Source organism: Pinus tabuliformis, chromosome 3_2, assembly GCF_031772625.1.
Source record: "Pinus tabuliformis cultivar Carrire ecotype Pingquan chromosome 3_2, CPIR1, whole genome shotgun sequence".
NCBI classification, from domain to species: domain Eukaryota; kingdom Viridiplantae; phylum Streptophyta; class Pinopsida; order Pinales; family Pinaceae; genus Pinus; species Pinus tabuliformis.
In genome coordinates this window covers 297,435,339-297,448,174 of record NC_142302.1, presented here as the reverse complement: position 1 = coordinate 297,448,174, position 12,836 = coordinate 297,435,339, and the positions used below count along the sequence as shown (strand labels likewise).

The 12,836-nt window shown below is 34.7% G+C and overlaps 1 pseudogene; it reads left to right on the top strand.

The window, feature by feature from the left end:
- Positions 1-8,759: 8,759 nt before the first annotated feature.
- On the top strand, positions 8,760-9,369 carry LOC149180756 (desiccation protectant protein Lea14 homolog; annotated as a pseudogene).
- The last annotated feature ends 3,467 nt before the right edge of the window (positions 9,370-12,836 follow it).

The window sequence follows — 12,836 nt, the reverse complement described above, 5'->3', positions numbered from 1 at the left end:
TTTCTCCTAATGGAAAAAAATGTATTTCTGATATGACTGGATAGAAAATTCAAATGTCAATATGCAAGAATGTAAATACACAAAACTATACAGCGCATTCAACTGGACAGTGCTCTGAATTAGACAGTGTAAAAAATTTACAATGCATTCAACGGAGGTATATACAACACTCCAATAGCATCTCTTGGCTACCACCATGGGCTCGAATCAGCGCAACACTTTACCAATACACCACCGCAATGAACAATGCAACTTCAAAACGGTTCAACGCATACCATTTAACATATTTTACATGGCTTACCAATGTCCCAAAACAACGTTCAACGTATGGCATACCAAAACAGCTTTAATACAATGCCAAACAGTGTGAAGATGCTAGCCAACAGTGTATCACTTGACTTATGCGAGTGCTGTTGTACCTTGGATAATTTTCATAGCGCATTTGAATAGTGATTACCATGTGGACTGTAACTTTACTTGAAGAGATGCCAAAATATCGAAAAGTTTATAAGTCAAAGTTTGTAGAGATTAGACCTCATAAAGAGGTAACTAGATGAAATTTATATATTTGGCCAGTGTTAATATAATACTAGGTCAACGTTAGAAAAATATCAGGCTAGCGTTAAAAAAATACCAAGCCAGCATTAAAAAAATACCAGGCCAGCATTAAAAACTTTCTGCAAGATTGGCATCCATTTGGAGTCCTCGTTGGCTCTTCGGAACACGCACCAGCAGAATTCCCATCATCTGAGGATGACCCAACAACTCCAGCAAGGTTTCGAAACAATGGGCGGAATGGTTCTTTCAACGCAGTGAAACAATTCAAACGTTATGCTGTTGCTTCTTCCAACAGTCCCTTAGATAGAGGCAACGATCATGGAGGGGACAGAGAGTGCAGTAGACAATGGATAGAAAGCAGTAGGCAGTGGATAGAGAGCAGTAGGTAGAAGGGAGTTACAACTATTTTGGGAGCTGGATCTGATACCATGTCACACCAGTCAGTAACTCCTCAAAGCAAAAATGATTCGTATGTTTATTCCTTCAGGTTGGTCTTCATTATATACATGAGGGAGAGACTGTTCACTTCATCTCCCGATGACTATTCACATTACTTATTTATTTATTTACATTATGTTCACCCAATCCTGATGATTAGGTGTCAACATTTTTCATTCAGTTTGGTCTTATATACCCATTTTACAACTATTCTAGTTTTCTCTCTTGGGAGATCAACTAATTCCCAAGTCTTATTCTTCTCTATGGAAGCAATTTCTTGGTTCATTGCATCTACCCAATGCTTTTCTTTAACCGCTTCTTCAAAATAAGTTGGTTGAGATGAACTAAATGAAAACATATTCTACTCAGTCAAACTCATGCTCCTACTCATATATTTCTCTCATGCTTCTTGTTTTCTCATTGTCTTCCTAAGATGTTGAACCATTGGTGGATTCACTGCTTGAAGATGTACCATTTTCACAATGGTATGGTTTTGGTTGAACATGCAATCTTGGTGGTTGTGGTGGATAAAAATACTAATTTGAAGATTCATCAACATTATCATACCAAGATTTATTTAAAAAAAAAATTACAACTCTGCTTAAAACAAACTTCTTGGTAACTCGATTATAAAGTCCGAAGGCTTTTTTCTACTTACTATAGCCTATGAAAATACATATTTTACTCCTATCATCAAGCTTATTTCATAGCTACTGAGGAACATGTGAAAATGCCACTAATCCAAAAATTCTAAAGTGAGTTACATTTACCATTTTAGCATACCATGCTTCTTGAGGTACTGTATCTTGAAGACTAGTTGTTGGAGATATGTTGAGCACATACACTATTGTAGAAAATAATTCATTGCAATAATTATTTGAAAACTTCTTCTCATGCATCATACATGTGGCCATGTTCATAATCTACTTATTTTTCGTTTTGGCTACTCCATTTTGTTGTGGAGTATATATTGTTGTCTTATGCATTATGATTCCTTGTTATTGACAAAATGATTTGAATTCATTGGAGGTGTACTCTCCTAGTCTATTGGATCTCAGTACTTTCAAAGGCTCTCCACTCTCTTTTTTTTCTTCTACTTTGGACTCTTTAAATCTTGAGAAAGTATTTGATTTATTTTGAGAAAATATACCCATATTTTCCTTCTATAATCATCAATGAATGTTAGAAAATAAAGACTACCACCAACGGATTGTGTTTGCATTGGACCACATAAATCTCTATGAACAAGCTCTAAAGGTTCTTTTTCTCTAGAGGAAGATGTGGGAAATCTATCACTTTTATGCTTGGACATAACACAAATTTCACAATTACAGTCTTTTTCATTCATGGTAGGAAGGCCAATGACAATTGATTGTTTCTGAAGTTGAATTAGAGTCTTGAATGGGCTATGGCCATATATAGAATGCCATAGCTCAGATTCATTGATTGTTGACACATTGTGGACTAAAGACTATGAGAGATTTCGACTTCTTAGAGTCAAAGGAAACATCATATTCTTGGTTTTTTCAACCTTTTCTATTAGTATTCTATTAGGCAAATTCCCATAGATATAACATGTGTGCCCTTGGAATATTACATCATAACCATGTTCCATGAGTTTTCCTACACTAACGACGTTATGCTTTAGATGTGGAACATAATAAACATCAGGTATGTATTTATGCTGATTTTCTTTAGTAAGAATAGGGATAATACCTTTTCCTTCAACTTTAATGAAAGAATGGTCTCCAAGAGTAACTTTTCATGTTTTTCAATGATCAAGATAAGAAAGCAGATTTTTGTTACCCATCATATGATTGTTGCAGCCACTCTCCAACAACCAAAGATCCTTGTTGTGAGTGTCTTGAGGAATATGGCATGAAAGAAACATTATTTCACGCGATGCTCCTTCATTTTTGGAGAGATGGACACTGCCTCTTCGATAATCTCATTGTTTCTTTCTACATTCATGTTCATAATGCCCGAATTTCTTATAGTAATAACATTGGACATTGGATTTTCTCCATGGTCTTCTTCTTTGAGATTGGTTTTGTGGAGGTCTCCACTACTCTGCTGGACGATGATGTTCTGATATGCCTATGATTCAGCCTTTGTCTCGCTTGTTTCTGCCTCTATATCCTCTGCTTCTACTTCTGCCGAAAGAGACTTGCGCTTTGAAAGCTTGTTCCATGGAATATTTTGCGAAGTTGAGTCTTGTTTCGTGTGCGAGAAGTGATCGAGTCACTGTTCTAGTTAGAAAGTTGTAAAATCTTTGGATTAGAGAATGGCTATTACAATCATGTCACAGTTCTTGGGAAGACTTCGAAGGACCTTTTGAACAATTTTATGATCTTAAATGGTTTAAGCAATGAGATTGATATCATAACTATTCCCATGACTCTAGTCATGAACTCATCCACATTTTATGTGCTAGTCATATTTATGGTTTCGAATTGTAATATCAATGTCTATAATTTAACTCTATTCATTTTATCATTACCTTGATACTCAAATTTCAAGATTTCCAAGCTTTATGTGATGTGGATGGGCTAGTTATCTTATCTAAAATATAGTCATGGACTCGCTTTTGTATCCAAAATTTGTCTCTCTATTCTTTATTTCCGAGTTCACTCGTTGCATTCCTTTAATTATTGGACATGACACCCCCTTTTTTTTTTCAAAAACCCCCTTTTAATTTTTTTTTAATTTTAGATCAAACAACCCCTTCTTTAAGAAAAAGAAATCTGTTTTTGCCAATAAAATAATCTCCACATTTTAAGAGATTTTTTTTTTATCCATTTAAATAAAAAACCCTTCTCTTTATAAAAGGACATTTAAAAATTAAAAACAAACTTTTTAAATCCTTTTAAAAAACACTTCTTTAAATCCTTTCCACGTATGAACATATGAAACTAATTTTGAACCTTTGAAATAAATGATAGAAATCAGGGAGGTCGAGCCTTTTCATTCCATTTGACTATGGACATAAACGACCTTTTTTGTTTGTTAAACAGAAAAACAACTTGTTGAATTGAGGCTTACTAGAGATTTTTCAGCGTAAATCACATGATATTTTATTTGTCGACGCTTTTCGAACCAACGAGTGTGCTTCATCATCACGACAAGTTTAAGAATAACATCAATCTTTTGCATGTTAAATAGAGAATAACATCAATCTTTTGCATGTTAAATAGTCAGAGAAGAACCTCCAATGGCTACAATTCCTGATAGGGCAATGGCTATATTGACCAAGTGGTATCAGTTAGTTAGACCAATGTCATAAAAATAAGTTAATTTAATATATTAAATTAGAAGATGGTTATATTAAGACAAAGGGACAAATAACCTCACCTTTAATTTATATATATATATATATATATATATATATATATATATATTAAAATAAAGTATTTTTAATGGTTATGAAAGGTATTAATCTATTTAATAAATAGATATAAATATAAAATATAAATATTAGAATAAGAAAATGATATTGAGTTAATTTGTTAATTTAAATGACTTTCGAGAAATTAGTTTGTTGTTTCGCATAGCCTGTTGACTTTTTTAAACTCTTTTGTCGTTTGCACGAACCTTTGAATTTGGTGAGCCGAGCCTTTCGTGTGCACAACTCCCAATGGAACTGCTGCGCAATTGTGCGTAGTCCTTCAATGCACTGGCTGTGGAAGTTTTAAGAATTTGACAAATTCGTTAGTTTACGACTTTGTGTTCAATTTCTTCTTCGCTCAACTGCGGATACTATGCTCTGAGTTTTGTTTTTTAAGAAGTGTGCAAGTGCTCTTTTCTTCTTGGACTCTCATGCTTTTTTTGCGAGCGCAGAAAATTTGAATGGTTGCTCTCTCTAGAGTTTTATGCGACTTCATACTCCAATACTATGACAAAGAATGGAAAGAGATTCCGTGTGCGCAACTCCCACGGGAACTGCTGCGCAATTGTGCGTAGTCCTTCAATGCACTCGGTGTGCAAGTTTTAAGAATTTGACAAATTCGTTAGTTTACCACCTTCTGTTCAATTTCTTCTTGGCTCAACCACGGATACTATGCTCTGAGCCTTTTCTATAGGTGTGCAAGTGCTGTTTTCTCTGGGCCACTCATGTTTTTTTTGTTAGCCTAAAAAAATTGAATTATTGTTTTCTCTAGAGTTTTATGGGAGTTAGTACTCTAATACTAGGACAGAATGGAAAGAGAAAAAGTAGAGTAAAAATTGTTTTTCTCAATATTCAAAATGACTAAATAAATTACATTGTAAATATCAATAAAAAATAATTGAAATAGAACTTTAGGTTTATAGATTAGAACTGAAGTAAAATTAAATTGTCTATAACACTTAACACACAACATAATCAAAGCCCACGGGTTTTGGATTGACGGTGAATGGGTGCACTGTTAAGGCACTCCTTGGTACTTAGGCTAGTCTTAACTAGAAAAAAAAAAAACACACAACATAATCAAATATGATAACAACTCACTGACAATAACATTAACATCTCAACAAATTGTAATTGTTGAAATAAAAGTGAAAATAGTGAAGATAAAACCAAGAAAATTAAGACACAAAAATTTCCGGCAACCTCATAATAGAATAGTAAAGGATATTAACCTGTCTGTGGCATGTAATTTTCAGCTAAAGCAATATTAGAGAACTGTAACCTCATATTGGAATAGGAAAATAAAATATTAACCTCTTTGTGGCATGTAATGTTCAGCTAAAGCAATATTAAATAATTGTAGAGTAAAACGCTGAGAAACAAAGCTTAAATAAGAGTTACCTCTGGTATAAGGATTGACACGCTACTAAAGAAAAAATGGTCACTCAAGGAGAGAGCCAACAATATATAAGTGACGGATGTTGAAGACATGCTGAAAGGAAGTATTTAGGTAACACCTAGTGAGTGGCGTTGTAAATCCGGTAAGTAAAGCCCTAGTTGCTGAGCGACATCATTGGAGAAAAACATGTGACAAATGAATGTGGCGAAACAACAAACTGACTAGGTCGTTAATTTCACAATGAAACCCTAGAACTATTCTCCTTGTAGATTTAAGGCCGAAGGATCCAAACCATTGGATGGTGTTAGGTCAAGCGTTATACATGGCAATCAGAATAGGTTTCTGGCCTATGTGTGGAATAGAGTTTCTAAACAAAACAATTAAAACCACATTCAATAGTGATAAGGATCATGAATGATTGTAAGAGCACAACTATAATACAAAACATTGTAATAGTATAGCTATAATAGAGGTTCACGGGATATCACCATATTTAATTCAAAGAAGTTAAGGTTTGTCACAAATTAGTTAAGGAATAATACCACATTCAATGGACGTGTAGAATCCCCCACTTCTAAAAAAGTTATAATGGTGTAATATTCTCAAAAATAGTATCGACACTAAGCATGGTGGAAAAAGGGTATGTACATGTTAAATAATCTTAGTGGAAAAAGGGTGTAAAAAAGGGTATGTACATGTTAAATAATATTTCGATATTGGACGGTTTGCAAATGCAATTGCACATGAGGAAGTTGTAAATGAATCTATTGGTCCAATGATCCTAAATAAAGATTTGGAATGAAGAAATTCAAACCCGATGAAACATAAAGATTTGGAATGAATAATTACATACATAATGGAAACTTCAGAAGTTTTGTTGGATAAATGCAATTAATTCCATAAGAGTAATACAAGGAAGTTGCTAAGAAGAACTTAGTACTTTTATGTTTAAGGAATTTTATGTAAATACTTTTATGTTGAAGGAATTTTATGTAATAATAAATTAGTTGCATGGAGGGTTATTAGAATTTGAAAGTAAGTTTTTTTACATAGCATAAATGAGCAATTTTTGAATGGTTCAAATGAGAAGACCTCAATGATATATATAGAATTTCAAGTTGTTAAAATATAACTAAGGCCTATAATATAAGCACACAAAATTAATAATAGTGGTCTTCTATGAGCAATAAGAATAACAATATGAGGATTATACTAGTATTATAGGGACCTAGCATTTATCATCTTTGTCATTTAACAATAATAACTTATCCTTTCCATTAGACAAAAGTTGATATGGGTTTTTTCTTGATGTTTCATCATAAGATCATTTTTTATTAACTTGAGGACTTATTTATTCACTTCATTTTATTTAATAGAAGGCTAAATTAATTTTATTTTCTAAATCATTTATATATACACTTATTTAATGACATCATTTTTTTTAGTAGAGGGGTCAATTTCTGTTTCTAATCATTTATCTCTACACTTATTTATTAATCACTTCATATTGTTTAGTAGATACACATTAATGCATTAATTAGGCATAATTGGTTTTAGGATTTTTTATGCTCACTCAATAATTTTTTTCTTTATGAGATTGATTAGAGAAAATTTAATTCTTTCTCATAAGAAAAACAATGTTCGTGCCTTCATTGTCATTGAGATGGAAGGACATGCCAAATCCTTTACTAGATGAAATGACATTCCTCTTTTTAGAATAGAATGAGACTATTTTTTTAATTTTGATAATGAATTTTGATAATTTAATTTTTAAGCAACTGATAATGCGACTTGAAAATAGCTTTTCATCCAATGAGTTGGTCCCTTATTATTTGACTTTATTCATACCTAGAAGTGTTGCTTAGAAAATTATTGATATAATTTTTTTACTTCTCCATGGATTCATGGTGTTCACCCTTATTTCACAAATATTCCCTTGTACACCTAGAAGGCATATTTATGGATGCAATATAAAAGTGTATTAATGTAGAGGCAAACAACAAATACCTTCTTTTTTTTTTACCACCATAAGAACTTAAAGGTACAATTTGCAAGTTACTATTCATAACTATAAAATAAGTACATCATGTTATTTTGAAGGAATGTTCAAACATATTGTTAGAATTAATGGAGAAATCCAAACTTAGATTACTGTTGTGATGATGATAGGACTGAGACTCTAATCTTAGACCTCAGATCCTACTATCTTGGGAGTGGTTGAAATCAACCTGATTGTGAGAAAGCCTAGATATACTAGGTTGTTCTCATGATTGTACACAGTGTGGAAGTGTGAAGTGCTTGGGTACTCTCTAGGTATCTTACCTGGCGAGCCACATAATTAATAGAATATCAAATTTTATCTTGGTATCAAAGCACTAAGTCAGAGGCCTATGTGTTGTGTGGTTGCCTCTGTTGTGAAGTGAATTGATTGTATCAGCCCTTCAAGGAGATCGGAAGCAGTTCTTTTGTAGATCGGCGTTTTCTTTTTAGACCTCTTCTGAAGTGAGACCTCCTCACACTAGAGGTTGACAGTCGAGACTGTTTCAACGTGGCAGATCTAAATAATCTGTTTGGCATCTTCTGCATTGGTGGCATGGAGTTGCCTTCAACCTAGCCGTGAAGGAGGCAGGATGAGATCAAAAGCAATGGATCTATGTAGTACATCGTCGTGGTGAATGCCGATTGCCCAGAGAGAGCAGAGATGAGGGATCAGTGATGAGGTAGATCACACCTCTTTCTTTTGCTTGAACTTGAGATTGCTTATGGTGTAGAAAATTCCAGGTGGATCCTTTCAGCAGTGGATCAACATCAGTGTTTCTCAGCATGGATCGTGGAGCTTGTGCCCAGGATGCGTGCATGCGGCTCTGTCAAAGATCTCTAGGATTAGTGCTTGAGGAGTCAAACCCCGATTGCAAGGTGAAGGACTTCATCCATAACATAGGAGAGAAGATTGAGGAAGCTATTGGTTTTGGAAAATCGATGGCAGATGTCACAGGAATCAACATTCCATCTATCAATCTGAAGAAGGCTGAAATTGTTGTCGATGTCCTTATAAATAATCCCAACCCTGTTCCGATCCCTTTGGTGGACATTGATTATCTAGTAGAGAGCGATGGCAGGAAGCTTGTCTCTGGATTGATCCCTGATGTAGGCACAATTCATGCCCATGGGTTTGAAACTGTGAAGATCCCCATAACAATAATCTACGATTATATCAAGGACACATGATGATATCAAGCCCGGAGGCATTATCCCTTACAAAATTAAGGTTGGCCTTATTGCAGACATGCCTGTCTTTAGCAAGATAACATTGCCTATGGAAAAGGAGGGAGAGATTCCCGTGCCTTACAAACATGATCAAATCTGGAGAAGGTGGAATTCGATAGTTTCTCCTTTGAAGAAACTTCAGCAACATTTCATTGAAGTTTTCTTGTTTTGTTTTGTTTTGTTTATTTGTTTGTTTTCAAATCTGGAGAAGGTGGAATTCGATAGTTTCTCCTTTGAAGAAACTTCAGCAACATTTCATTTGAAGTTTTTTTTGTTTTGTTTGTTTTTGTTTTTGTTTTTGTTTTGTTTTTCACTTGTGTAGATCAATGGTTTCAAATAGTAGTGAAAAAGAACTAGAGACTTCCTTGGAGGCCAAGATCCTGAGAGACCTTTAGCCTAATTCGTTGTAGAGGGAGCGTTTGGATAGCAATGATCTGGTATTGCTACCAGTAGATTTGTCCTAGAAATTTTATTTTTTGAGTAACCTAGAAGGTGTAGTTTGTGGAAATCTGAAAAAAAAAATTGGAAAATTTTCTTCTAAATTATTATATGCCACAATGAAAATATGAAATTTCTTGCTGATTTGAACCCATCTTCACAAATATGTGCAACTTAGATATTGAGAACGTTTCGAGCTTGTGAGAGGTAGTGTAGTTGCTCTTCGGTAGAGCCAAGGGCACTAAGACCTGCGTGGCACAAAAGCCACAGTTTACAAAGTTCTAGAGTTGAAGAGCCTATGTGGTAACGGGAGGGCACTAAGACCTGTGTGGCACAAAAGCCACAGTTTACAAAGTTCTAGAGTTGAAGAGCTGCCAAAGGGAGAAGTTTCCGGCCTATGTGGTAACGGGGTTGTTGGAGCTCGAGGACCGTGTGGAGTCAAAAAGGAATCTCAAAGCGAAATAAGCTAGACTTTAAAAACATGTCTTTATTTGAAGATATTTTTATTTTGATGATGATCTTTTTCTCATGTGGGAATTTGGAATTAACATGGGTAGTATATTCAAGTCAAAAAAACAATGTGGTTCTGTTGATGACCACGAGAATCAAGAGGCATAGTCTATTGTGTAAGATTCACAAGCTGATCTTCAAGAAGAGTGTGAAGAGTAAGAAAGTGTTGAAGATAAATCTTCTTTTGAGACCTCTTCTGACATGAGACCTCAGCACTTGAGGTTGATAGTCTTTCAACGTGGCAGATCTAAATAATCTGTTTGGCATCTTCTGCAATGGGGGTGTGGAGTTGCCTTCAACCTAGCTGTGAAGGAGGTAGGATCATATCAAAAGCAGTGGATCTATGTAGTACATTGTGGTGGTGAATGCTGATTGCCCAGGGAGAGTGGAGATCAGGGATCGGTGATGAGGCAAATTGAACCTCTCCTGTTTGCTTGAAGCTGAGATTGCCTGTGGTGTAGTAATCAGGGTTTGACTCCTCAAGCCGTAATCCTAGAGATCATTGACAGAGTACCATGCACGCATCCTAGGCACAAGTTCCACAATCCATGCTGAGAAACGCTGGTGTTGAGCCATTGATGAAAGGATCCACGCGGAATTTGCTACACCACGAGAAATCTCAGCTTCAAGCAAATAGAAGAGGTGCGATCTACCTCATCACCGATCCCCAATCTCCACTCTCCCCGAGCAATCAGCATTCACCGCCATGATGTACTACATAGATCCACTCCTTTTGATCTGATCCCACCTCCTTCACGGCTAGGTTGAAGATAACTCCACGATGCTAATGCAAAAGATGCCAAACCAATTATTTAGATCTGCCACATTGAAACAATCTCGACTGCCAACCTCCAGTGCACCAAGGTCTCACTTCAAAAGAGGTCTCAAAAGAAAACGTTGATCTACAAAAGAACTGCTTCGAATTTCCTTGAAGGGCTACTACAATCACTTCTCTTCATGGTGTTCACCCTTATTGCACTAATATTCCCTTGTACACCTAGAAAACATATTTATGGATGCAATATAAAAGTGTATTAATGTATAATTATAAATTCATAATGTAGAGGCAAACACCAAATACCTTTTTTTTACCACCATAAGAACTTAAAGGTACAACTTGCAAGTTGCTATTCATAACAATAAAATAAGTACATCATGTTATTTTGAAGGAATGTTCAAACATATGGAATTTTTATGGAGGAATGGCTTTCCAAAAATATGTTCAATCCATGTTAAATTTACAACCTTGAGTTTAATCTATGGACTAACAAAGGCATTGTGCACTCTCACAAGCATAGGTCCACAACTCATTAATCATCACACCTAGCCTATGCACTACAAACAAAAGATTACAATTCTTGCACACATGGAGGTAACATTGTAACAATCAACTAAGAACATTCTATTGGATATATTAGACAAGCACTCCCTTACCAATATTCTCGGTATTGGAAATATCCCATAAATTTTCCATCTTACATGCTAGATTAGAACACCATAAATCATAAAATTGCCCATAACATATTATGCTTTTTCTCTTTTCTACCATCTTTCTAGACATGTAGGAAAAAATTTAGTGAGTCAACCTCATTATTTTCTAATTAACTTCTCAATTCTTCCCACATTGTTGGGGATTCTCAATTGCATACCTTTCTCATGCTCATGTTACTCACCCTTCTATTTTCATGTCATAATAAGAAATACTGGCCATAATGCCCCTTCTTGATAACATGTGAGTGCACTCGTATATGGTGGGACAATGCAAAAATTCTTAATAATTGATGGTAGAATGGATTATTGTATAATTTTTTTTTATCTATATTGGTACTTTTTGAGTGAAAAAAAGACAGTAATTGGTTTGAAAGACCCATTTTAGTGGCAAGTCCCAATTTGGAGATTTGGGGTTTGAAACCTTCTAGAGATAGTTTGAGGCATCAAATGGAATTTTGAGGGATAAAAAATTTGCGAGAATGGTTCTAAAACCCTAAAAACTATTATACACATCAAGATATTTCGAATGGGGTGAAAATAACCTCAAAAGTTCATATGTGAAAGTTATGCCTTCCCCAACTTGACATAACTTGTTGACCTCCATGAATCTGTGTAAATGTGTTGTTAACCATGATTACTCATGTGTGGGGCTTGTCCCATTTTTATTATGAAGAAAATTTTAGAATGTAAAAAACCTTAACACTAGTTGAGGGTGAGGGCATGAAAATTCCTTAACTATGGGAAACTTTTATGCTATGTTAAATATTGGAGTACTAGGAAGAGAATGGATTCCATTCTTTTTAGTGTGATACTTGTTCCATAGTTTAGTAGAGCATATAGGAGTGACATCTGAAAGCATATTAGAGTAGGAAGAATATTTTGTAGTGGCTAAATAGGCCATATTGTCAAAGGAAACTTTGTAATATGTTCCTGTTTCCTTGAATTTACATTTGATAAGTGAAGGAAAGAGAGTAGAGAATGTATATAACCTACTAGCTAGGTTTTAGCCTATATCAAGTTTCCTTTATCATACATGGCATTCATTTGTGTGATCCATTTGTTAGTTTTCATACGCTTTAATATTTTATTTTAGTCTTTTCGGAAATTTTAGCAATAATCTTGTGATAATAAAGCTGAGATCTAAGGAAATAAGCTTGCATAGTAAAATATTTCAGATTATCATAAGATATATTCTAATGAACTACTGGAGTATCCATAGAATTATATATAATATATTTGTATAAGTGTTGGAAACCTTTAGAACTATGGGGGGGTGTGACTCAGTAGTGTGAATTATTCAAAAACATTCATTTCATTTACTTTACTAAAGCACACACTTGTTAGCACCTT